The 27,238-nt window shown below is 34.4% G+C and overlaps 1 long non-coding RNA gene across 1 annotated transcript; it reads right to left on the bottom strand.

Moving 5' to 3' along the window:
• Positions 1 to 22,428: 22,428 nt before the first annotated feature.
• On the bottom strand, positions 22,429 to 22,892 carry LOC149937573 (uncharacterized). Its single transcript, XR_016472299.1, has 3 exons — positions 22,773 to 22,892; positions 22,570 to 22,694; positions 22,429 to 22,509 (listed from the first exon to the last, which is right to left on the bottom strand). It is a non-coding gene; the product is annotated as an uncharacterized LOC149937573 (long non-coding RNA).
• Between the last annotated feature and the right edge of the window lie 4,346 nt (positions 22,893 to 27,238).

Here is a 27,238-nt window from a genome sequence, read left to right as displayed (position 1 = left end):
AACGCGGCCATAGAAGGGGAGATCGGCTGGTCCACTTTTGAGGCGAGAGAAGCCCGAGCAAAGATGAACTTCCTCGGAACATAACTACAGGCTCCCCCTGTTCGCCAGATACGTGCGGTATACGACTATATCGATAGGCCCGCCCACCGAACGCAATGGAGAGACCGCACAAATCGCCTCTACAGGAAGTTCGTGGTCCGGGCGCTCCTGGGAACCTGCCCCACGGGGGGGGGGCGTGAAAATAGTTAACACGCTATTCTTACGCCCCCACGTGACCAGCGTTAAACTCGTATAACCCCGTAGCGGCATTTGGGTCTCAACAAGAGGTGAGTAACCACGCTGAAATTTGTCTTCCTATTCTTTAGGCCAAATTTAGTTATATTTCGTATTCTTTATGCCAATTTAAATAATGCTTGATTATTTAAATGATTTTCTTTAAGGGCGCCTGCTCAACAGTATATTCTTAGTGGTTTTTCTTTATTAAGCTTAGGACTTCGTAGTTATAGGCTTCAGTTCTTCACTAAGCCTAAGCTGTGTAAAGTGTTTTCACTTGATTATTGAAATTATTTTCTTTGGTTTTTAGATCCAGCTATTTATGAGTTTTTCCTTATTTCCTTTATAGATTTCCTTGGTCTGATCCAGAGTTTTGGTTCGTTTTTGTTATTCCTTTGGTTGGTTAAGATTTTGGTAGGATGTCGTCATCTCGTCCAATCTTTGGTCCGCGTGTTGCATAGCAATGCTTGGCTCCTGGAAGAAATCATCTAAAGGTTCCTTCTGGCGGTAGACCTGCATCGGTGTATATATAGCCCGAAGCATTGGAACAAGATGAGGCATCGGGGTTCTTGAGCTCTTTGTCTAAAGAGTTTCGGGGGGATTTTTCTTTGCCCCTTGCTTTTCCCCGTCGAGTAGCGTATAGGTGTTCTTACTCCTATTCCTACGGTAGAGTGGTGCAAATCTCACTGAAGAAATTTGCTGGGGGTAAAACTGGTGTTTCGTACAATGCAGCTTATGAGAACTCTACCGTAATGGTGAAGATTCTGTAGCATGGCATTCCGACAGTGAAAAAGGTGTTCAAAGCAGCATTGCTTCGCTCTCTTTTGGGACAAGCCGAAGTTTCGAACTTCGCTCCACTGGCTCGCAGGGCATCGGGAATTGTATTGAGGTTTTCCTTACCAATGGCTTCCTTCTTGTAATGGAAGGGTCATGCCAGCGGTATTGGCAACCTCAATTGCCGAAAGCGAAATTTGCCCAACACCCGTGGTTAAATATAACCTTTCGGTACATGGGTCCAGCGGTTTTGCCACCAAATCTTTGCAATCCCACCCTGCTTTGCTTGCCCGGCCCCCAGGCTCCTTCCGAGCGTTGTTGCTCCCCGGCTCCCTCTGGGCCATTAGCGTTTGCGGTACCTTCTGTTCCATCTTTCCCCTTTCCTTGGGCTTTGGTGGCTAGTGGGAACCCTATGGCTCACCATGTGCCTCCTCCTCCGGGCTTTGGTGCTGTACCTTTTTCGCCTGTTCTAGGGGCTATTCCTCTGGCTGAGAAGGCTTCCTCTGGGAAGGCTTCAAAGCCATCTTTCCCCGTTCTAGGGGATTTTTTCCCAGCCGAAAAGGCTTCCTCTGGAGAGTTTTCAAAGCTATCCTCTTCTCCCGCTTTTGGGAATTCCTTTCTGGCCGAGAAACATTCCCCCGGGAAGGTTTTGGAGCCATCCCCTGGTTTTTTTTCTTGAGAGTGATTTTCCTCTTCATTTGTCCAGGTCATCATTGCCTATTCTTGGTTTGTTAGCGCCTGCGCCTTTTGTCCCCGTGGCTTCTTCCAAGCCTGCTTACAATGTCTCTACTTCAATTCGGCTTGCTATCTTATGTGATTTGGAAATTGGAATGCTTTCCCCACCCAAAACTTCCGAACTTGATGAAAGTATGTATGGAGGAGGAGGTGGTGAAAGCACAGATGCAATTTTTGTCGGTGCAGTTTTTGGAACCATGGATGAGGCTTTGGTAAAGATCAAAGAATGGCAGGATTTGAATTTTCACCCTTGAAGTAGAAGATCCAAAAAGAATTCAGATGGGACATACAACTATATTACATTTGTATGTAAACATTATGGCCAAATGAAATCGGAAAGTTTAGGCCTGCGACCTAAGCAACAACACAATGCTAGGAACTGTACGTTTGGGTTTAAAATTAGCCGTAGAAATTCAAAATACTATATTAATAGTGCAAACACAATCATCCGGTTGAGGAAAATATGTTTAAAACTTATATTTTTGGTTAAAACAGTTACAACATAGATATATTTAGATATGTAGTATAGAAGTCAAATTAAGCTCGGTATGTAATCATCCTTGATCTCAAAACACTGTGCATAAATTTTAATAAAAGGATTTATAGATATTTAATGTATAAAATCAAAGAATTTTTAGGTTTATATTTTACAATATATTCTTATAATTAACTATTGCAAATTTTAGCCCAAATTTTAAACCTCATACCTCATTTTTTAGTTAAGAAGAAAAAAGCTTCCACGAAATAATGTAATTATAATATTTTCTTTCATATTCCTAATAATATCTTTATTGTACGGTTTATTTTCTACAGATTTTGGAAACTGTTTTATTTTTAAAATCTTTTGAATTTTGTAATTCTTCTCAAAAAAATAATTTTATTGTTGCAAAATTATCTGTGTTTGATAAAAATAGTTCATAATCCGGCAGAATTTCATAGACCGTGTCTTCTACGATTGCTTTGCGTGTTTCTGGTAACGATAGTTCAGCAGAAAGTTAAAATTATAATTCATATAAAGTAAGTTACGTTTTATTTGAAAATAATTAAACTTAATATGGTTTTAATTTAGTCACCAATAAACAACCGTCATTCACCAATTACTCCTCAACATGGAAGGAGGCGTTGATAACCTCTTTAACGATATCATACTTAAAATCACCCAAAGTTATAACGGCGTTTTTGTTATTATCGTTTTTGAACTATTGGAGTTCGCGTACTGGTATCACGAACGGAAAAAGAACTGTACGATGAATGGATATGCTAAAAGAAATATACTTCAACGTTAAGGATGCCGGAAGTTACGGAAGCATTCGTGGTCTTTGTCGGGCTGCCCGCAAAGTGCAGAGCCGCAAATGAGTATGGGCTGATAATCAAAAATATTACCGCGCAGTTGACAAAATGGTCGTTCGCAATTAATGTTCAATTTACCATTAATGATACCGTTTAGTTTTTCCTAATTTGAATTGATGTTTGGTTAATGAATTACTTTAAAAAGGTTTGAAATATGTCTGTAATTGTTGTGGTAAGATTGGAAATTTCTTGATTCCTTTAAACGTAAGATGATTGTAACGAAAAAGATTCAGAGAGGGGGAAAGGCCATAAATTTAACGAGCATGCTTCAAGCTTTATAATGGCTACTCATATGATCATATCCGCCGTGAGCTACGCAACTTTTTAAATTGTATTTTAAACACAATAAAATTTTAAAATTCCCGGTAATTCGCACTCCTTTTTCGTATGTTCCCCCCTGTCGTTTCTCCTCTTTAAACTAAATATCAATAAGGGGTTTTTTGGAGGGGTAGACACACGGTGTCTCGTTACGCTTCTGCAATTGGGACAAAAACAATTTTCTCCTACTTCTAACTGATCCTAGTAATCGTTAATTGATTTCAAATTAGGATTCATTTTGTAAATTGCCTCAAAAGATAAAAATTGTTTGTTGTCACAAATGTGGCATCAGTGGATCGATACTAAACATTTGGAAATAACCAAGTCGAAGAACTCAACGGGTCTTCAGTTCTACCTGATATTAAATTGTTTTCTGAAACAGCTTGATTATAATCTAGAAAAGCCTTAACTTCAGAGGACGAAACGGACTTTTGGAACTACTGCTAATCGCGTCACCGCATTGATTTAATTCGTCTGAAATACTCTCACTATTGGAAAAGCTTTAGTTTCTATTAAGCATTGTAGGAGGGACGAAAACCAACAATTTAGATAAGTGTTTTCTACACCTCGTCGCATCACGTTTTTAATGCATAAGGGGCACTTCAAATACGGGAGTGAGTAGTTGTATTTAAGTCTTTAGAGTCGTTTATGAATTTAAGATACACAAATCCACAATAATAAAATGAGAATGGTTTTGAATTTTTAAAGGTGTAGCTTCACCGAATGCATGTGTTACTGTTTGAATACTATGTAAATTGGCGGGAAAAGACACAGTTGAGCTTCTATATGCTTTTAAATTGAGAATTTTAGCTTTGAAAGATTTCAACTTACCAAAAAGTTGAAGGGGCAATAACATTAGTTGCCCCATCCAGCAAAATTCTAGGGAGGGGCATTGCCCCCTTGGTTCCTACGCCCCTGCCTCATTTCATTGAAAAATATAAAGACGGGATTTCTATGAATCGTTTTCATTTCAGTTGAGTATATCGTTCTAAATGGAGTCCATATTATTTCGTTCAATAAGCATTGTCATTTGCGAAATTAAAGCAAATGCAGAAGTTGAAATTTTAGATTTTCTAGACAAAAACTACCCAGGCCAGCGATTATATTATGCGAACGAATTAGCCTTACCTTAAAAACTTTAAATTCAGAAACACAACTTAGTTATTAATTTACAAGGTTTAACGATCTGCTGTGAAACACGTGTCTCGATACTTTTCAAACTTCAGTATGTCACTTTCATTATGTACGTTGTTTGGTTATTTATGCGACGGTTATTGTGGTTGTATTTATAAAGTTTTGGGCGCGCTTGTTGAAACGTAAAGAAATATTCGAAGCAAGTAAAACATTAGCTTGAGCTGACAGGAGAAAAAACTGGACTGGACTGGACTGGACTGGACCATAGGAAATTTGGGGAACCCTCGATGGAAGACCCCCCCCGCACTGCGGAGTCTGCCAGGGCGTTATTTACGCCACTGGCTTTTTTGCTGTTTCTTCTCTAAGTCTATTGCGAAGGGTATCAAAATTATGCTTGCCCATTGCCCCACTAAATAATTGCCCGGAAGGCACACTAGTAACAGTAGACGACACATATTTTTTGTGGCCTTTGCTACAGTTGTGAAATTGTGTTGAGTTTTTCGACTGAAGAAAATAAAACTAAAACTATCGCGGATTTCCGGATTATGCCAGTTTTTAAAGCAAACATTTGGAGGACGAGCCCATTTTCAATTGAAAGTTACGTAGAAACCCACATTTATAGAGTTATCTGAGATAGGATAAAGATGAGCTTATATGAAAAACTAATAGTAAATTGGGAAGTTTAATTACTAAATTTCAACTTGCGCTAAATTTTGGTAAATAAAGTTTAAAAACCGTTTAAAACAATTAAAAACTCGGTTCCGGTTATGATTTTTTTACAAATATCGGTTCCAGTTCCGGATACGGTTATCAAATTTTTATATTATCGGTTCCGGTTATCCGTTGCATCCCTAAAAATAACACGTAACACATTTGCAGAAAAATCAAGTTTCTCGAAATCTAAAAATAATCCTAGTTCGAATCATGGTAAAAAAAACATTAAAATAAAACTTTATATGAAACTTTGTCTTCATCGACTTTTAAAGCCGCAAATCGCCTATTGTTTGTATATAACTTATATTTTATAATATAAAAGCGGTTGTTCTCATTCGCCTGAGCATTTAAAGGTGCGTAGGACGAATATATTATGGTGGTTTGCAAAACATTTTAAGACAAAGTTGGAGGTTTAAATGCCAATTTTAAATTTAAAAAAGCCCAATCTTGTTGCGCACTTACTTCGTTATCCCTCGGAAACGATTCATTGGATTCAAAACGAACCGATACGCGAGATCCGAAAGTATGGATGGCCCTGGCAAAATGATTGCAACTTTTCGATAAAACGTTTCTTAGTGTATTTTTGGTCAAACTCCGAAACTATTAGTCCTAGTGGTCCGTGGTTCGGTTCGTCACAATCGACTTAGCGTTGAAACTGCATAACACAGAAATTAAACCCAACTCGACTAAATACAATTCACTACGGAGCTGTGGCTGGTCTCATTCGAATCAGCTGGAACAATACCTTCGGGTACGACACCGACACGTCTCACTTCGGGGGCAGCGGCCCCCTCTTGCCCACAAAAACTATGTTGTCCACCCAGCAAATCTGCGGACTCATCGGATCCTCAAAGTAGACACATGAATGGAATAATAGGCCTTATTGCAAGGGTTTCAGTTATTTATTTTTACTGAGGTGCGTTTAAACCACCGACGTCTCCCTCTTTAGGCAGTGAGCGACGCCACTGTCTTTAGGTCAATCGAATCGGCCCAGTTTCTCGTTGGCCCCCTAAAACATGCGTCCTCGGACGACCATTAAGGATCAAGTTTAATTTAATCAATCTACCATTTTCGTCCCGTATGCTTTACTACTATTTAATGTATGAACATTCGTGGTAGATTATCGTAGATCAATGAAAGATGAAACCATGTCTACAATTCTAAATGGAATCCATAAGAAATATTTAACGTGGGCCACACCTGTTTAATATTGATACTACGTAGCGTCATTGAAAATAAAAATTAGTAATATGGAATTTGGTTTGTTTTGAATGATAAAATGGTTAGTCTTGTTATTTTGTTTAAGTTCTAATTAGTCATCACGAACCTAACTTAACGTTCTGAAGCGTACTAGTGACGGCTATTTTTGTATCCCCCCACCTTAGGGGAGGTGATACTCTACTTGGTTTTGGCCGATCGTTGAACTGGCAATGTATCAATAATACTAAATCTATCTTGAAGATGTGGGCTAATTTACAATCAAAATTTTCACCTGATTACGAATAATATTTTTTTATACGTGATGACGAATACCCCAGGATCAAAAAGCATGCTTTAGAGCCACGCCATATGGGTAAATTATCCTTGATCGACTTGTTTAAAATTGCAAAGAAGAGATATTGAGAAAATGGTGAAACTTTTTTCTGAGATTCCCTTTGAAAAAATATTGTCTTTGGTCAAAAGAAAAGAAAAAGGAGAACCATTCTTGAAAATCTGGAGACTGACTGTGTTGCTATGAATGATGAAAATAGAAAAGGTACAAATGTTAAAATATTAAAAACCATCGTAATTAGTAAATTAATTTTATAAAAAGAAGAAACTCATGGTACTATTAAAACAATTAAGTTTTATTATTTTAATAATAAACTTAATTATTTTAATAGTACCGTGAGTTTCTTCTTTTTTATTAAATTAATTTAGAAAAGGTATGTCTAAATGCTAAGTTAATTTTAATTTCAAATTTATATTTTTTATCTCCAGAAATTAGAATTATTGCTGCATTAGTGGTATTGCCTTATTTGTTTAATGCGAAAATAGATTCATGGATATCAAAAAAGGTACTTCATAAAAAGTTTATAAAAAAATAAACATTTTCCAACGTAAAAACACTTCCTCACTTATGATAAAACATGATTACCAATTTAAAAATACTTGATCACTTATTTAAACAAGCTTAATCAACTATTTATAAACCTTTTTTCATTTCCTTGGAAACGCTTGATCAGCAATTTAACAACTCATCACTTAAATATAATCACTTGATCACTTAATTAAAAACGTGGTTACCTATTTAAAAACCCTATTTTTACTACCAACCAATTTAAAGACAGTATAAAATAAAAACTTTATTAAAAATATTTTTTTATATTAAATTTTAGGATGATCTTAAAGCTGAACCCCTGGTAAGAGTGAAGGGTGATTCTTTGTTTTTTAAACCTGTGGAAGTGACCACCGGTGAAAATACAATACAATACAGTGTACTAGTATTTTAAATACCATTGCAGCATCCTTTTCTTGCTATTACATTTTTAATTTGCAGTATGAAAAAACGATTAAAATGGCAATTTTGAAAATTGACGCAGAAAAAGGCTGTGACCTGCTTTTCAATCAATTGTTAATTTTTTTAGTAAGAAAGATTAACAGTATATTTGTTTTGGTTTGCTTAAAAGTCATGTATTTTGATCAAATAAATTGGATAAATATAACATTTCCGTTATTCTTATAAATGAAATTTGGGTGAAGTTAAGCTTCTGGTAGGTAGGCATTTATAACTTGGTAATTGAACTTCAAAAAGTTCAGTATGGAACGTACTAAAGGCGGGTAATTGAACTTCAAGAGGCTCGGCAGTGATTCTGCTGAAGGTGGATAATCGCACTGAATGAGGTTCTGCGTTGATCTTATTTAGAGTTGGTAATTGAACTTCGGAAGGTTCGGTATCGAACGTACTAAAGGCGGGTAATTGAACTTCAGGAGGCTCGGCAGTGATCCTGCTGAAGGTGTATAATTGCACCGAATGAGGTTCTGCGTTGATATTATTTAGAGTTGGTAATTGAACTTCGGAAGGTTCGGTATCGAACGTACTAAAGGCGGGTAATTGAACTTCGAAAGGTTCGGTATGGAACGTAATAAAGGCGGGTAATTGAACTTCAAGAGGCGCGGCAGTGATCCTGCTGAAGGTGGATAATTGCACCGAATGAGGTTCTGTGATGATATTATTTAGAGTTGGTAATTGAACTTTGGAAGGTTCGGTATCGAACGTACTAAAGGCGTTTAATTGAACTTCGAAAGGTTCGGTATCGAACGTACTAAAGGCGGGTAATTGAACTTCAGGAGGCTCGTTATTGATCCTGCTAAATGTGGGTGAAGAGGGTTTAGAGGTGCTCTTTCTATGGGTGGTTATGTGAACTTAAATGGTTCCGTTTTCAGTGGCAGAATAGAACCCTAAAGTAAGGTTCAAATCCGAACCAGTTGACTAGGTTCAAATCTGAATAGTTTATCTGAAGTTTCAATTTCGAACCGAAAAGGTGCTGTATAGGTTTCACTGCTTTGTACCTTTTATGGTTCAGTTGTCAACTTTTTGGAATAACAGTGTAAGCCTATATAAGACCTCGCTTGTACCCTCGCTTGCCCAATAAACTTCCCAAATATTGGTAAACAAATATTTATAAACACTGATATTCAAAAAGGGCAGTGAATTTAGTAATTGGAAATATTATCCTCTATTATTTGAATTTATACAGGGTCTTTTTTTTTGCTCGGAAAAGTGTTTTTTTTTTCAAAAACTATTTATAGTACCGATTTCAAATTTGGAAGGTCAATTCTCTATACCGGGGGACATCAGTTTGAGAAATTTGAGCGTTTTCGGTAATGTTTTTCACCAATTTTGAAAAATTATTTTTCGACCACTAGGTGCGAGATAAAAAATTTCTATTATAAAGTTGTAGGCCGTCATCGAAAACCCTTAAAAATTGTTCACTCGACGAAAAACAATTTATTTATCAGTGAAAATTCGAGCTTGAAAAATTTACAAGTTGGTGAAGCCAAATTACGATTGTTTGAAACGATAATTGAAACCGAATTACCTAATCCAGTTGAAACTTTGGTTAAAAAAACGACCGGATTTAAAAAACACGAGGCTATAGGTCAATCCTAAACATGCATTGGGTATTTAAAGGAAAACTTTGGGAGATTATTATCAGTGTTTGATAATATTTCGAACAATGCCTCGTTATTCAGTAGCTGAGCGTACCGAGATAGTTGCCATTTACTATGGAGAAGCAGCGCAAAACCTTAGAAGAGTGACTGAAATCTTCGCAGAAAGACATCCAAATGGAGCACCATCTGTAAATACAGTAAGACGAGCAATTCACGATTTCAATCAATTTGGTCACTTGCAACCTAGGTTTCGCGGATTGGGTCAACCGGATTTAGACTTCGAGAACAATGTACTCGCGTACTTTGTGGCATATCCTCGTCACAGTTGCGCTAACGCCGCTGCTGATTTGGGCTGTTCTGCAAATCGTGTGTGGAAAATTCTTCGTAAGAATCGCTATCACCCATACAGAGCTACGCTCCACCAAGGACTAATTGACGGAGACCATCAAAGACGTTATGAATTTAGCAACTGGTTACTAAATGCTGTCCAAGAAGATAGACAATTTTTGCGCCATGTTTTGTTCTCCGACGAAGCGTCATTTTCTAGAGATGGGCCCTTTAATCATCAAAACAGCCATCTTTGGTCTGACATCAACCCACATTGGGGTTTTGAATATCATCACCAGGTTCAATTTGAACGGGTCATTGTTTGGGTTAGACTTGTTGGAAACCGTTTGATTGGTCCCTTTTTCCTGCCGACGAACCTCAACGGCCAAAGGTATTTACATTTTCTACAGAACGAACTGAGTGACGCAATCGACGACCTTCCATTGGCTGAAAGACGTCAGTTGTGGTTTCAGCAAGATGGCGCCCCTCCGCATTTTTCCCGGCAAGTAACTGAGCACCTCAACAACGAGTTTCCTGAAAGGTGGATAGGGAGAAATGGTCCAGTGCATTGGCCAGCAAGGTCACCTGACCTAACACCGCTGGATTATTTTCTCTGGGGATTCGTTAAAGCAAAGGTATACGCCACGCCCATTGAAACTAGGGAGGAACTCATTAGACGAATAATCAGTGCTTGCCGAGACGTCACACCAGAAATGGTAGAGAAAGCGTTTGAGAACTTAATTGTCCGCGCACAAACCTGTGTTGCAGCCAATGGTGATATTATTGAAAATGTTTTGTAAAAATTTATGTTAATAAAATATCTGCATTTAAAAACCAAACGTGTACATTTTTTCAAGTGTGAAAACTGTACTACGTTTGTATTAGACTTGTTCCCTTTTCAATTATCGTTTCAAACAATCGTAATTTGGCTTCACCAACTTGTAAATTTTTCAAGCTCGAATTTTCACTGATAAATAAGTTGTTTTTCGTCGAGTGAACAATTTTTAAGGGTTTTCGATGACGGCCTACAACTTTATAATAGAAATTTTTTATCTCGCACCTAGTGGTCGAAACATAATTTTTCAAAATTGGTGAAAAACATTACCGAAAACGCTCAAATTTCTCAAACTGATGTCCCCCGGTATAGAGAATTGACCTTCCAAATTTGAAATCGGTACTATAAATAGTTTTTGAAAAAAAACACTTTTCCGAGCAAAAAAAAAAGACCCTGTATACTCCAAATGACATGGGCCTCCCGTTTAAAATTACATTATAATATAAAATATGTATACATAAAGCCGCCTTTATCCGATAAACTAAGTTTTCAAAGGCGCTTGAAAACTAGAAAAAAACGAGCTTCGGCGGCACGCACTGAAAGAAGCTTTCGTTTTTCGTATTTCAAGCGCCTTCAGAAACCTAGCTTTACCGTCACTACATCACACCCACAAACTTGTATCATAAAATATCAGATTTTAATTACTTTCCGCTGCAGAATTCGGGACCTTTCGTTAGTGGAGTCCCCAGGCCTTAGTAAATTCGAAGTACTTCGTTTATTAGGGCAATACTCAATTAAAATTCTTTAAAGAAATTAGTAATGGAGTCAGATAAAACATATAGCGGGGAAACTAATAGTGAAGAAATCTAACTTAATACTTGTTTGACAAAAGTCATAAAATTATATTTTTAAAAAATATTTATGAAAAAAGACCGGCTACTTCATGGAGTTTATTTTCAAAAGAAGAAAAGTCATAAAATTAACTAGGTAAAATATTTGACCTTTAAAATTTAATAGCGAAATTGGTATAATCGAAATCTTAATTCATTTAAAATTCACTCAGAAAATTAGTGAAACCATAGAACAATAGAGAATTATTTAGTGGGGAAGGTCTATCGACATTTTAAAAATCACATTTTTAGAAACCGATTAAGCTTTCACAAAATAATAAAACTATTATGCCCAATACTTGTACCTCATTTGCTCGTATTAAGGTGGAAGAGTACAGTGGCCAGTGTCTACTTTCACGCTATTTCTAGTTGAACTCTTTTATTTTAGTGTTTTAACTTATAAAATTAATATTTATGTGTAAAACAGCCTCTCATTTAGCGCTTAAAATAATTTAAAAGCAGTTTAGTTATTACGTTTTAATTCAGACCCCCGGAGCTAAACAAGTTGGTCAAGCGCCCAAACTACCCTTTAGTAAGGACTATTAATATTAGAATTATCAAAATTATTTTACGCACTAGAGGAAGGTTCAACCTATTAAAAAAATATAATTCGACTGTGTAATTGTTAAAACAAAACCGCTAAACTCGAACGAAAAAGAGAGTTTTTCGGTATTCTTCCCCTTTAAATTATTCATGTTACTCGTGTTTCGTATAATTTGTACATAATGTAACAAAGTTTTTATTTAAAAACACCTAGCTGAATTTTCCAGCTAGATTTTAAATAAATATTTTTTTTAAATGAAAAAAAAAACTAAATTAAAAGAGACTTAAACGGATTTAAATTCTAAATATTTTTAATTATAGCATTCGACGTTTTCGGTGGAACTCTTCCTCCTTCTTCAGTGATTTTTACAAGTCAACGATAAATGGTAAAAACTTTGGGACGAAAAGAAGTTTGTGCCCTTTATACACATAAAAGTTAGTGTTCTATAGCTGCAATCAGAAGAGAAACCGGATAGCTTTTAAAGAGGTGTTAATAGAGTGTTAATTTCTTTTAAATCCCTTCTCTGTTATAAATAGCACGTTAATGTTACTACTTTGGTCTTGGAATACATGGTGGTTGTGAAAGCGATCCCATTGTGAACCTCAAAACGTACATTTTGGGACAGGGTGAATGTTTTATATCGGGCTGTGATTATTTACTATGTACGAGACTATAGGATGCGAATTTTTATACAGGCTGAATGTTTTATGTCGAATTGTATTGCAATTGAGAAGTCTGATTTGATACGATTTTTTGCACAAGGTGAATGTTTATTTACTAGGTTTGGTATTTTTCAGTGTGAATTTTTGTATAAGGTGAATATTTTATATACATATCAGCGGGATTGTGTGTACCGAAATGTCCATGACATCTTGTTTTCTTATCTCTTCTTTCAAAGTCGACCGCGTTTTTGTAGGTAAAGCCGGAGGAAGGAAATGGCCTGGGTAGTATTTGAACTTATTCGCTTCCTTTCTCTCCATCTAGTGCATCCTCTCTTTTGAGAATAGACTGGACCAGTTTCCATGGGGAATTTAACAATTAAGCCTTTCCTTTTAAGGATTTTTTTCTTTTCTCACGTTAAATATATCAGTTTAAAAAATTCCAAGAAATTCTTCATTGTGGTTTATTTTTGTAAAATGTAATTTTTGGAGACGTATGACTGCCATCCTTGTAGCGGCAAATTTAACCGTATAGAAAAAAACGACCATAATAATTACGGCATAAACGAAGCTGGATTATCTGGTAATGTTTTGCTTTTGGAACATTTAGAGTCACAGGTTTGGAAAAAAATACACCAAGTATTGACGTCTTATTTCAATCGGAAAATATATGGCTTGGAATTCAGGCATGAAGGGCTGGCGACCAGCCTTCTACGCTTTATAACGTTAATAAAGCAATGCAAGTCGGGAGAGGACTTAAGCCTGTGACGTGGGTATTAGCTTAGCTGATTATTGTTATTATATCCACAGGCCATACGCGGAGTGATTTTTACATTTACCAGCGTTAAGTGCGGAAACAGACGGTGAAACGTTACTGAGAAATTCGTGTTGATTCAATAGTCGCCCATTTTTTATATTTATAGCGTATGATGAACTTTGGGTAAAATTTTATTAATTATGATAGTGTAACTCGAATACAAGAGTTTGGTTTAATTAAAATATTACAGCTTAATTTCAAACTATATTTCAAAATGAATTGGTAAGAATATGATATTTTATTTTACTAAATTGCTCTTATTTTAGTTCAAACTAGTAAATATTTAGCCAGGTATTGTAATACTTCTTATGGAGTAATTTAACGAATTTTTTGTAAAATGTTTTACTACAACAAGATTTCATAATATTTAGATCAAAAAGAGACAAAATTGTATTACTTATAGTGTTAAAATTTGTAAAAGTAATTACATAACGTACGAATATACTTATTTTATGAACCAGATGGGCCACCACCAGCTTTAATAACAAGGGGGATCACAGTATAAATGTGATCAATATATCTACTGCATGTTTCTGGGGTTAATTTTTCGAAAAACAATTGAATTCCTGAATTTAGTTCCTCCTTGTTGTTTGGCCTTACTTCATTTTGCAAAAAATATTTTAGCGAAGACTAAACGTTTTCGATTGGATTTAAATCCTAAAAGTAATAAAAAATATATAGTATTTATTAATAACCAAAGAAAATTTCAAAATATATTGCCCAACTATTTGAATTTATTCTAACAGATATTTATAAAATAATAGAATCAAAATGATTCAAAATTAGCTTATAATATCAAAAATAATAATTAAAGACAACGAATTAGTCTTGCACACAAGCATTTAAAAAAATTGAATAATAAAAACTCGACTCAGGTTTCGGTAACCCTCATTTTCACTTTTGATAATGGTACAATGAGTGTTACCGAAAACTGGGTCGAGTTTTTTTTTAAATTTTAAATTGTTTATGTACAAGACTAACTCGTTGTCTTTAATTCTTATTTCATTATAATCGAATCAATCTAAAACTTATAATTCATATAGGAAATAGAACTACTTAAAATTAAAAAGTTAAAACATTAGACGTAACCTTATTTGACTGTCTACTCGACGTACTGGTTCTCAGTACTCATCTGGATAAACTATTCTATTCTAGATCATTCTTCTGTTTTATAACCTATAAAATGCGTGGTTTTAGGGCGTTCACTTCTAATTACGATTAGATAGGCATACTTACTGGAGACTCAGGAGGAGTTCGCCAATGATTAATTCCATGCTCTTTCATGAATTCTACGGTGCTTTTGCTTGTATGTATTGGGTCATTGTCCTAAAATGATGAATGGTTTAATTAAATAAAATATAATTCTTAATTGGTTTAACAATATATATAATATGCGATGTTTTTGTGTTATATATTTCAGAAAAAATATACATGTATATCTTCCCAAAAATTCATTACGTTTGTAAATGTAGTGGATATAACTAAAGTCAAATTGATCAGTTACGATTGTAATTCGGCTTGAAAAGGAGCTCCGGCTCGAAGGTCGCCATATTCTGCATTTTAATTTCTATTTTATTTTATTTCTAAATATTAATATCTACCATGCCTTTCTAAAAACTTTAAAGTGATAAAAGCTATTAAAAACTGGCGGTACATATCTTTGACGCCACCGTCGTCAAACTCATATCGCCTAAAGACAATATGCGTTTGACGACGGCGGCGAGGGGCTGATCACTCCGCGTAATCGGTGTAAAGAGCCTTACCTTTGACTGTACTAATGGGTTTACGCATAATCTTTGAAGTCCCTGCCTTTGGCAGTGCTAATCTAAGAGTAATCCGGTGTACAGATTTTCTAAGAGTGGTTAGCCCCTCGGACGGCGGCCAGAAGTAAATAGAGAAAGTGGGCAATTTGACCTTTGGCGGGAAATCGCGAACATTGTTTAAAAAACCGCTTATCCTGTTTTTAACTATTTAATGAAAATCTAACACGATTTACGGATATTTTCAAGCCAACAGCTTTTAGTTTGAAGTTTTTCGCTAGTTATATACAAAACGAAAGTGGAACTAACTTTCTTGTTTCAGAAAAATCACAATGTCCAAAAAGTGGCGTCTCTCCAAAGCGAACGAAACAGCCACTTCCTGTATTCACTTTTGCGGCGGCGTATTGGCCAAAAGCCGAGACATGTAACGCAGATTTTTAAGTTTTATTTTTTAAACCTTCATAGTGTACATGTAATCGTTGTTTGCCTTTTTCATAACTCTAATAATAAATACACTAGTTTTCAGAGTATCGAGAGTTATATAGGTTTTTATTTTTCCCCGTGAAGATCTATTTATTAGCTATTTATTTATTAACTTTCAAATTTAAAAACTGTTTATCTCTAATGTTTTAGTGGTCCGTATTTAAATAATGTATTTTCTTTTATATATTATATCTGCCATAAGCGATGTCCATTTGGAAATTTGTCTTTAATAAATGGTACGAGACACTCTTTTAAAATGGCCTGATATCTAGTTGAGTCCATAATTTCAGTAAAAGTACAATGATACGTGGGTCCTTTTCGTGATATCGCAGCCCAGACATGAACCTATAAATATGCCAATTTAAATAAAACAAAATTTGAAGAAGCATCTTTTGGAAATTTGATATTGATAGACCAAATACAATTACAATTCGTCGCCTTAAAACCAAAACCACGTAACTTTGAACATAAATCGTAAAAGGATACGTGTTTTTGGTTTTAAAGTGACGAATTATTATATAACTGTTTTGAAACTAAATTATATTTATTTGTTTATTTCACATACCTTGTACGGAGGTTTTGGCTTGCCAATAATAATCATCGGTTCGACTTTCCTTCAATATGAGCGCCTCATCCTGGTGTTTGAATGAAGCTCAATCGAGCATTCATCACACGGGATAATATCATTAAATTGGTCCTTTTCCATTCGCGTGGATAATTTTGTGCAAAAGATGAGCCTTTTCAGCTTGTTGGGCGCTCTCACTTGGTCGCCGTATTTCACCCGCGACTGAATAATCCAGCCTTCCTTTATTCGTTGTCTTTTTATTGTCGTTAGACTGATTTTCACTTGATACAGTGCCGCTATTTTATTTTCAATTGACCTCACCGTAGTCGTTCGATCTTTTTTCATTTTTTCGTTAATTTTATTAACATAATCCTTGTTCATTGGCTTTCGACCGCCACCTTTCAGGTTCTCATAGGTTCCATTTTTTTAAAACTTGGTTAGGATCTTTCGAACACCATCTCTACTGAGGGTTTTATCGAAATATTTTTTAAAATTCCTTTAATTTCTGTTCGTTTTTTCTTATGGTCAAGATGATATTTCACTATTAAATTCTTCGTGAATTCGCTATAACGCGTCATCTTCGTATGAACCCTTTCACTCTGTATTCTCTTTTTCACGTTCGCTTTCATCTTTCGCACTTTCTCTTATTCCCTGTTAAGAAGGTACTATTGGTTGGTCATTTTGGGGCTGGTCATTGTGGGTGGGGTTTGAAAACCGATAAAATGGAAGAGGGCTACAAGATCTTTCGCGCCGTTTTCTGGCTTCTTATTTGAACTTTAACAGTCGGCGACGGAGATCTTTTTCTATTTTAGTTTCTTGCGCTAAACACAATTTTATTATGACACGAGAACGTTTAACAGGGTTAGTACACGACCTGGAAAACCTGGAAAAGTCAGGGAATTTGAAAATGTTTCCAAAAGGTCAGGGAAACGTCAGGGAATTTGAAAATGATTCCCAATGGTCAGGGAATAGTCAGGGAAATTTAAAATGGTCCGAAATAGTAAGGCAATTTTAAAATGACCCCAAAAATAAATTTATGAAAAATGTCTTAAAAATACATAATTAACATTTTTCAAGATTTTACCTAAAAACATAAATTTATTCTACAAAAATGGTCAGGAAAATTTGGCAATTTAGTCAGGGAAAACCTGGATATGTCAGGGAATTTTATTCCGTAAATTTTGTACGAACCCTGTTTAACCAGTTTCAAACTGGGTGATTTTTGTGATTACTTGGAGCACAACGATGGTCTTTTTTATAAAGCCCAAATATTAGATATACGCGAATCTGATATTAAGCTTCGATTTCTCAAGCTTGAAGGGTGGGATGGCTTTTCCGACAAAGGTAAGCCTGTTTTATTTAAATTTTAATTTTACATTTTATTTAGAATTTTGTACAAATTTATTAGATCGATATTTCTACATTATTTTAAAGATAATTTAATAAATATTACAATGATAGTGAAAATTGATAGTAATATCTAAAAAGGAACGTTTCTTGGATACAGTACGTTTGAATAATTGATAACATAAGAATTACTATAAGGAAAAAAATTTAAATATTTATTTTGAATTACGTATATTACCAAAGATAATCAAGCTAATTTTTGGTAATGTATCGTTGCAAGTTTAAGTATATTTCTAAATGAGCACGTAGTAAAATTTCCCTAAATATATAAGACGTGTTACTGTTTTTAAGTTATACTTATAATGGAGCGTTCATAGTTTTGGATTTTCAGGGCTGTTCTATTTGATTTATTTATTCAGAGTTTTAGTTTAGGACGTAAACGTAGGGTGAATTAATTTAAAAAATATATTTTTACCACTTAATTGTTCTATTACTAAATCAGTGTTCGTTCAATTTTTATAATGACTTTGAAAGCTTACTAAAACGAAGTGAAATCATCTACACGCAAGAAGAGGAGCAGATAGTAGGAGAAGTCTTTATAAATGACGTAATGGGTGGAAATTTAACTTTAGTTGGTGATACAAATATTATTTACGAAAGTGTTGTTAAAATAAATGAAAAAAAGATAGATTATATTGCAGCAAAAAGTCATGATGCTCGAATTAAAAAAAATAGTATCAAAAAAATAGCTGCAATTAAAAAAATAAAAATTGGCGAGAAAGATATCAGAAAAAAATGCAAAAAAACAAAGCCAATAGTTGATGTTGCCAGACCAACAGGTGTTATAGGTAGGTCTGGTTCAACAGTGAATTATCACAGGCCTCTAGATGATACAAATCAGGGACAAGGGGCTAGCCAGGTAGTAACTTCTAATACCAAAACTACAAGAGCAGATGAAATTGCTCTTACGTTTTCGACTCAAGAGGAAAAAAACCAGTACTTTGAACAAATGAAAAGAATCGATAAATGTTTAAATAACAATGACGCTAGAGACACCGAGAGACTTCACTATCTAATAAGTATTGACTTTCACGAGAGCAGTCCGGAGGAAATAGAGAAGAATTCTCCAAAAGACTTTTTAAAAAATGGTTTGAAGACCACGAAATGATCGGAAAAAATTGTTCTGGTAAATCAAGCTCGAAAAATATCAAAGAGAAATTAAACCCGGCCAAAATTGAAAAACTTTCCTTTTTAGTTTTTCCATTAAAGACAAGCGTTGACGTTGAAAATTCGATAGGTCAGAATGGCAGAAATGTGTGCGTGAAATCGACCGCATTGCTAGATTAACAAATGATAAATATGCTAAAAACAGTCTAACGCAAATAGATTTACCAAGTGCGGGTTTGGATAGTTTCAACGAAACAGTTGAACTAGCAAATATAGACACTAACTGAAAAAGCACTCAATTTTAAAACGTTTAATCACACTGTTAATTTTTTTATTTTTTAAATTTTTTGAAAAAATATTTTGATCTAAACCAGTTTTTTTCTTACAATAAATTTGATGAAGGGTTTTTAGTAATTATAAAATAACATTTTTTTTGATGTTTCATTTTTTCTATAACATAATATTAATTAATAAGGCCGACGTTCAACTTTACAAATTTTGATATTTTTGTCACCTTAATATGTTTTATGACATGCATATTTTTATAAAAAAAACCTTTAACTTTTAATACCAGAAATTGTTAAAAAAAATAGTTTTAGGTTGTATTTACTTAAATTTACAGTTCACCACGTGTTTATTCGCACGTGGTTTATTCTTGACCTGTCAGACTCTGGTGAGAGAGAGCGCGCTCTCCGAGGATCCCTTCCAGACAGCGGAACGCGCTCGTTCCTCTTTCATTTTCCAAAATACCGCCTCACGCTTTATACTGCACAGTGCACGAGAAGGTACGAGGTATAGGACAGTAGCTATCTTTTATACTCTACGATAACTGGCCCTTTCCACACGATGCCTCTAGCGCGGGTTCGGAACAGGTCGAATCGTAGACTTCCATCGCGCATTCTTCCCCTTTTCCGATCGCGCCAAAAGAAGACGCTATTCCGGGTACCTATCTAGATTTGCTTGACCTTGGTAACTTTGCCGCTAGGGGGAGCAGCTTCATAATTTTGGGCCTACAAAACTTCTAGTTCTTTTCTTGAACTAAATATAAACATATTATTGACATCTTCGAAACACTGTGCACAGTACCTGTCTTTTGCACGCGTGAAATATGAATAATTCTGAATTTTTAATATATTGATACTCTTTTCCTGGGTTCTTAAAGTATCTATTATATTATTTCTAAAATTTTAAAGGTTAACTTAGAATTTTACTTTAAACTTTACCAAAATATTAAAAGCCTTTACTTGTATAGCGTCGACTCTAAAAATATTTTGAATGTGACTTAAACATGAGTCGTGATAAAATTAAGTATAATAGCTTATAATTAACAAATTAAGGTTTTTTTGTATAGTGCTAGGCATTGGTAATTGTCATCCAAAACCTATTGTCTCAATTTTAGGTTACCTAAAAGTAACTCTTAATATAACGTTGAAATTTTTCCATTTTGTTACCGGCTATTTCAAATATACTTGAAGCGTCAGATTCACCCTACCGAGGAAAATAATTTTCTAAGAAGGCTCATATGTGGAAACTATTCGGCTATCTCAAATCGCCTTTCAACATGAATCCAAATTGGCTTGCAACCGCTTTAGGCGGGAAAGTGGTTCCCACATACTGTCGCCACTCGCCAATTTTGAAGATGAATGAAAACGGTGGGTGGTCCATTTTGGTTTTATAGAAATTTTCTCGGAAGTCATCTTTACTCGCGTGGCTCAGAAAAAAAGTTGTCCCGTTATGCTTTAAATAATACGAAATGAAGTTTTAGGCCCTTTCACCAGTATTTTACGGGCAAAGTTGCTGGACGCGAGCGACAGCGGTGTAATGGGACTAGCTTTAGTTTAGCCTACTCGTCTATTTCAACTCTCTCAATTTCTTTACTACTTGCAGAGGATAACAATTCATCAAAAGCTGTAAATTTATGGAGAGTAACGACAGAAAAGGCTATTGGGCCCTTGGGCTCCGCGACGCGTAGATCTTTATCTCTGTTTCCTCTATACTACTGCTTTTTTAGAAATTCCTTACACTTTTAATCAGAAGATTGTGGGTTCGAACCCGGCTCCGGACCGAGCTGTTTTTACTTCAAAGCTTTTTTTTATAATTTTTATAAAACCAATTTACACTGTTAAACATGATATATTTTAGATAATTATAAATATAAGTGTTTAAAAGAGTAAAATTCCAGATTTATAACTTTTTATAAAAAAAACTCTATAGCAAAAACAGTTCGGTCTGGAGCCGGGCTCGAACCCACAATCTTCTGATTGCCAGAAGCGTGCGCTCTGAAAAGAATGCCTGTGTGGAAGGCGACCGTGATTCTCGTCGCTTATTGGTTGTTAATATTTCACGGTCCTGGTGAATCTCCATGCCCAAACCGCGGAGAATGATAACGTCTGCTTTTGCCAAGTTTTGCAGGATGTGTTAATTAATTACAAATTGGTTTAAATCGTAAAAATATTGTAAAGATAATTTATGTACTTATTTTTCATTTAATAAATTAAAACACGAACAAAATCTTTTTAAGGTTTCAAAGGGTAATGTAGGTTCCTATCGCCACGAATGTCCACCATTGACATTTTGGGATAGGCATATACTATGATTTTTTAAAACCATTAAATATGTTAAATACGGATAACTTTAATAGATATATAGCAGTGTGTGATAACAGTAGTTGTCGAAATCGTATTTAATGACCCAGTACGATTTAGTGATTAAGCTTACTTTATTTAATTAAAACTATTTCTAAGTCTAGGTCTTGCTGAGCAAATTACTAGCAACTACTCGTACATACGTTCCTTTAAAAACACACACACACTTCAAATTATTGTTTAGCGCATGCATTAATTATTTTTTTAAATATACGGATACCGGAACTAGCGGTATTAAAGTAATATTTATAATTATTTGAAATTCTAGCCTTGTGTTAATAATATAATATTTATAATACTTAATGTATTCACGTATTATATAATTGGAGGCGAAGTTTTCGTGACCGGTCCTTTCAAAAGTTAAATTACGCCCCGCCATCTCGCGAACGAAACAGTAGAAAACCGTATTTTTCGTACTTTAAAATAGGTCCCGCCATCTATCTGTCAAAAGCTGAACTACACTCTTAGAAATATTGAGTTGTTTTTAACCAAAAATTGGTTGATTTCCAACCAAAATTTGAGTCCGTATTTACCCAACCTGAAAAAAGAGTTATTTGATAACGACCCAAATATATGTTGGAATTTAAGCTATTTTAAGTTAAATGATAACAACCACGTATATGGTTGAATTTTAACTCGACTTACGGTTGTTTTTAACTCGACTTACGGTTGTTTTTAACTCCACTTACGGTTGTTTTAACTTAAATTACGGTAATTGACAAATATTCAGCATTCGAGTTGAAAAATCACTTAATGTTCTAAAATTTAATTTTCAAACCATTCTCGCATGGATATTATTACATTACTAACGCCATTTTTTTCTTTTCCAATAATTTTGAAAAATCTATCTTGAATTAACTCCCAAACTCTTTTGCATTTTTTGGGGTAGTCCAAATCTAATACAAAAAACATTTTAAAACATGCATCCATTGCATTAAGCAAATTTGAGCGGGGGTAAAAAACATTTCCCAACACAACAAAACACTGGGTTGGGTCTAATGGATCGCCAAATGTAACTATGTGCGGTTCAGCAATTTGACATTTTCCAACATATTATTCTATTGTTTTGACTTCGCCCTGAAATATAAGTCATTACTTAAGTACATTACTTTAGATGCAAAATTATTTAGTACATACAGTAACATTTGTAATAAATGAATTTCGAGCATCATTTGCTGATGGTTTGATAGTTCGTTTGCCAATTTTGTAAATTAGTGGCGGAACCAAATATGGCAGTGAATAAATGCAAGAGTTCTCTAAACCTATTAAGAAATTAAAAGAAAAATTTAGCAAGGCAAGATATTTTGACAATTTCGTCTTAAAATAGAGTTAATACTCACTCTGATTGTTTTCGTCCTCTGTGATGAATTTTAATTCTTTTAAAATTATTTCCTTTAGTTCAATTAATGCATGGGTTTTAATTTTTGTGCAAAAACTCATCCAATTGTTTACAACGTTTGTATTGTTTTCAGGATACATTAGTTGAAAATCCTGCTCTATCTGTAATCAAAGTTGTATACAGAAGTCATTAATTATAGATACTGATTAAGAGACACGTTTTTGATTTATTACAAAAATATCAATTAAGGGTGACCACACAATATTAAAAAACCTTTAAATGAATTGTACGAAATATTTTAATGAAATAAAGCAAAATATAGCAACAAATTATAGGAAAACATAGGGAAAACTATAGAATATAGAGAAGACAATTAAAAATTCAATATAAGAAATAATTTTTTGTTGGTAAATTTAAACTACTAAAATCATAAGTGGATCATTCTCTCTAAGTAGACAAATTCCGGGTCTCGGTCGGGTATCTTAGTCTGGGTTTCGTGACGTCAGAGCTTGTATAGAGAGCAAACTCCAGAGAGAAAACTTTTGAAAATATTTCGGTGGAGGCGCCACCGAGTGGTCAAGACAGCAAATAAAGGGGCGTTTATTGAACGAAACTCTACCCTTGGATCTGAAACTGACCTTGAACAAATATGATATAGGTTTTTTGGGGGGAAAATTCGAGGAGCCAACCCACAAAATTTCTCTCTCTCGGCCCTCGAGACACGTTTCATAAGAGATGTAATAAACGTTAGATTCGGCAGTATAAATACAAAGTGAAGTTGAGGTGATACACAGTATAGGGTGGTTGTAAAGGGCTGCCAGACCTACCCCGACACAGACTCTAGTCATAGGTAGCATAGCGTTTTGTCTACTTAGAGAGAATGATCCACTTATGCTAAAATGTATATCAAAATTTGGGTTTTGTAAGATTTTCAGTCAAATATAAAAGATATGAAGTACTATAAAAAATTTAAGACACAAAAGGAAGGCTATAGAATGAAATTATAGGAAAAATAGTTACATCACCTTACAACAAAAAAAATGATTTTAAACATACCATTCCAGGTGTGTCTCTTAGTCGAGGAAACATACAAAAAATTTCATCAATGCTAGCAGTGGGGTTACTTTTTATCCAATTTTGTCTTGGACCAGCTGTCTGCTTCATATAATCTTTTACTTGACTAAAAGGGCTATTATTGACCTTTAACCAATCAGTCATTATCTCCACATTGTCAGAATCTTCTACGACTTCGATATCTGTAATGTACAAAAATTTAATTTCAAACTACGAAAATTTAGAATAACATTTCACACTTACTGGCTTTTTTGGCCAATCCTAACGATAATGGCTCATCAGTAACAGTTACTTCTGATCTTCTTGCCTTTTTAATATTTTTGTTGACATTCCTTACACGGTCTTCTATGTAGCCTGTTGCTGGTCTTTTGTTACCTCGAGAATACCATCTACATTAAAATAATTTTTAAATACAAATCACCTGAATATACTCAGAAATTAACTTACATGGCCTAGGTGGTGTTTATTATAAAATTTTGGAAATTCTTTAACTATGGTCTTAGCTAGTTCGGTTTTTAAGCTAGCTGATGGACTAAAGATAGAAAAGAAATTATGTATGCTGTATAAAAAATCTTAATAATGTAAACTAACGTATTTCCAAATTTTTCTATTAGTCCGGCCACTGCAATTCTGCACAGTAAACGCCGGTCGCTGGTTGCTATTGGTCCATTCAATTTATTGAAAAGTAGTTTTTTTCCTTCTGGGTGTTTATTTACCATTTCTTTAACTTTCTGAAATAATTTTTTATTTACAAATTATTCGAGATAATAAACAATCAAAATATAGATACTTACAAAATTCCCGAGTTCAGCAGACAAAATTATTTCGCAACATTTTTGGTTTGATGTTGATGTGACACAAAGTTCGTTATCCAAAAATGGTGATGAAATTATAGATTTTTCCATGCAGTCAACATTTTCATGTGTAGGTTGGTCAACGGTTGCGTCTTTGGATGTTAAATCAGTTGCTCTGGTGCCAACGTTTTCACTTGTACCATTTGGCCTTTGAAAAGAAAAGAAAAAACAAGTAGTATATTCTAAATAATACAGTCTGAAAGACTGAATTAATGATTGTAAAAATAATGCTAAAATTGTAACACAAGCTATAACTAGTTTGAGAGCTTAAAGTATCAAACCGATAAGAAAGAACAAATATGAAGGGATTTATTTCAAATTATTTGATGAAATACTAAATTATTTAACTTTATATATATTTAAGAAAAAAATATATTAAGAAAATGTATCAATCAATTTCCCATGAAATTCAACCAAAGATTTGTTGGACTTAAAAATTAAAAAATTGGTGTGTAGTCTTAAATCATTACTTTAAAAAATTAAAAATATCTATATTTAGGTACAACATAAAAGCTATGGTCACTATCTTCGAAGTTGTTGCATAAGTGTAACGGGTTATAATCAATCATTTCTCCCAATGACTTTAAAATTATTTTTGCGGGCTTTGTCATGTCTACTTTATGTCGTTCAAAAGACATGGTCTCAAGGAGAGAAACTACTAATTGAAAATTGTTCTCACCCCTAACAATAATATTTTCAATCTTTCCAAAAGTAGGCAAATCCTCATTTGAAACGTCTAATAACACAACACTATCTGGTACATACATAATTCCATGGTGTTTTACCCAGTTAGCACACCCTATGTTTTCATAGATTGATATAAGAAGCAGTTGAGCTATTTCATTACCCAGTTTTAAATTAGCAACTAGATTATTGTGACATACACCTATTTCTGTAGCCCTTTTATCAAAAGCTTGATTGTTTCTGCAATTATATGCAAACATTAACTGATGCCTAAAAGCTAGTGATTTAGTGATGTTTTTAAAATTACAAATAATGTGAGCGTATTTTTTGAAACAATTATGTTTTGCTTCAAAACGAATAACCCCAATTTTACATAATGGACCAGACATTCTAATACAATCTACGTAATGTAGTAATAGATGGTGCTTTGGCTTTAAAGTGCGCTCTGAGAATAAGTTTAAAAAATATTCATGATGATCCGAAATTAATTGATCTAAATAGAAAAGATGACCTTCAAATATAATCGGTGCAAAAATTATATCTATGCAGTTATTAAGCATAAGGAGCAATTCATAAACTTCGTGTTCAACAGGTATTAGATCACCTATTAAAATGGGTAAGTATCTTAACAAACACCAAGATTGAGCTGCTGTCTGCCCAGTAGCACCATCAGGATTTTTTATCATATTCTTAGTTATTGGTGAAGGTTTATTTTTAATATCAGCGCCAAATTGAAATTTACTAATTCTGGAGTTTATAAGTTCTAAATTGAAAAGTTTTTCTGATATCAGTTTACCTAATACAAGCTTTAACTCCAGGGGACCAATACCCTCCAAGATATCATGCATGATATCAGGTACAAAATTTGATACCACATGGAAGTGCTGTAATTCATTGAGAATGCAGTCACGTTTAACTCCCGTTTCAGATGGCCTATTAATTTCTAAGTCTAAGTTATAATTAGTTACATTTCTAAGCAAATCACGATCAACCTCAATTTGTTTAACCATAACAGTTCTGTGAAATTTGCAAAATCGACAAGGGAAGTTTGCCATAAAACCTTCAACTAAGCCAAGTAACGAATGCAGCCCCAAATTATCCCCAGAAAGTTGAGCCAAATAGGGAAACACTGTTCCTGTAAAGGAGGGAGTTTCGAGAAAAATTCCATTAATTTCCAAATCCTTTAATTCCTCTAAAATTTCTGAGATGACTAAATTCATTTTATTCTGGCTAAGATAGGCGGATTTGCATAACGCTAATAAGAAACAATTATTTAAAGAGGAATTGTATTCTGGAGGAAACGCCTTAATTGTGTAGTAAAATCCCACAACTTTATGTAAGCCAGTTTTTGAGCCAAGAGGATTTGTGACCTCAAACTCATCAGAATAAACCATGAGAGGAATTAAAACCTTGTTACCATTACACTGAACACAAGATTTTCTTGCCTGTAATCCATCTTTGAAATCTCACAAACCATTTGATTCAGAATTTAGGTAATCTCGCATCATTTCAAAGACTCCCGGACATTCTAAGACCTTTTTCACCGTTTTTCGAATTGGTATTAGTTGAAATTCTTTGCTTTTAGTAATCATGGTAACCACCCCAGTTTTTTTGCTGAATTTTGCTACCTGCTCTTCCCCAATTTTTATATCCCTCGGAACAATTAAATCCCCAGATTCTTTTAATAATTTTTGTTGGGAATATTCAGTTTCAAAATTTTGAAACGGATTCGAAACCTCATCAAACAAAACTAATATACTTCCTAAAATTTCCTTGGAAATGTTTTCTAGATTAACTTTCACTTTATTTTTCAGATAATTTATAATTTCCTCAATTAGTCCTTTAACACTGGTAA

Source organism: Leiobunum rupestre, chromosome 7, assembly GCF_980474605.1.
Source record: "Leiobunum rupestre chromosome 7, qqLeiRupe1.1.hap1, whole genome shotgun sequence".
NCBI classification, from domain to species: Eukaryota; Metazoa; Arthropoda; class Arachnida; order Opiliones; family Sclerosomatidae; genus Leiobunum; species Leiobunum rupestre.
This window is presented reverse-complemented; position numbering and strand designations above follow the sequence as displayed.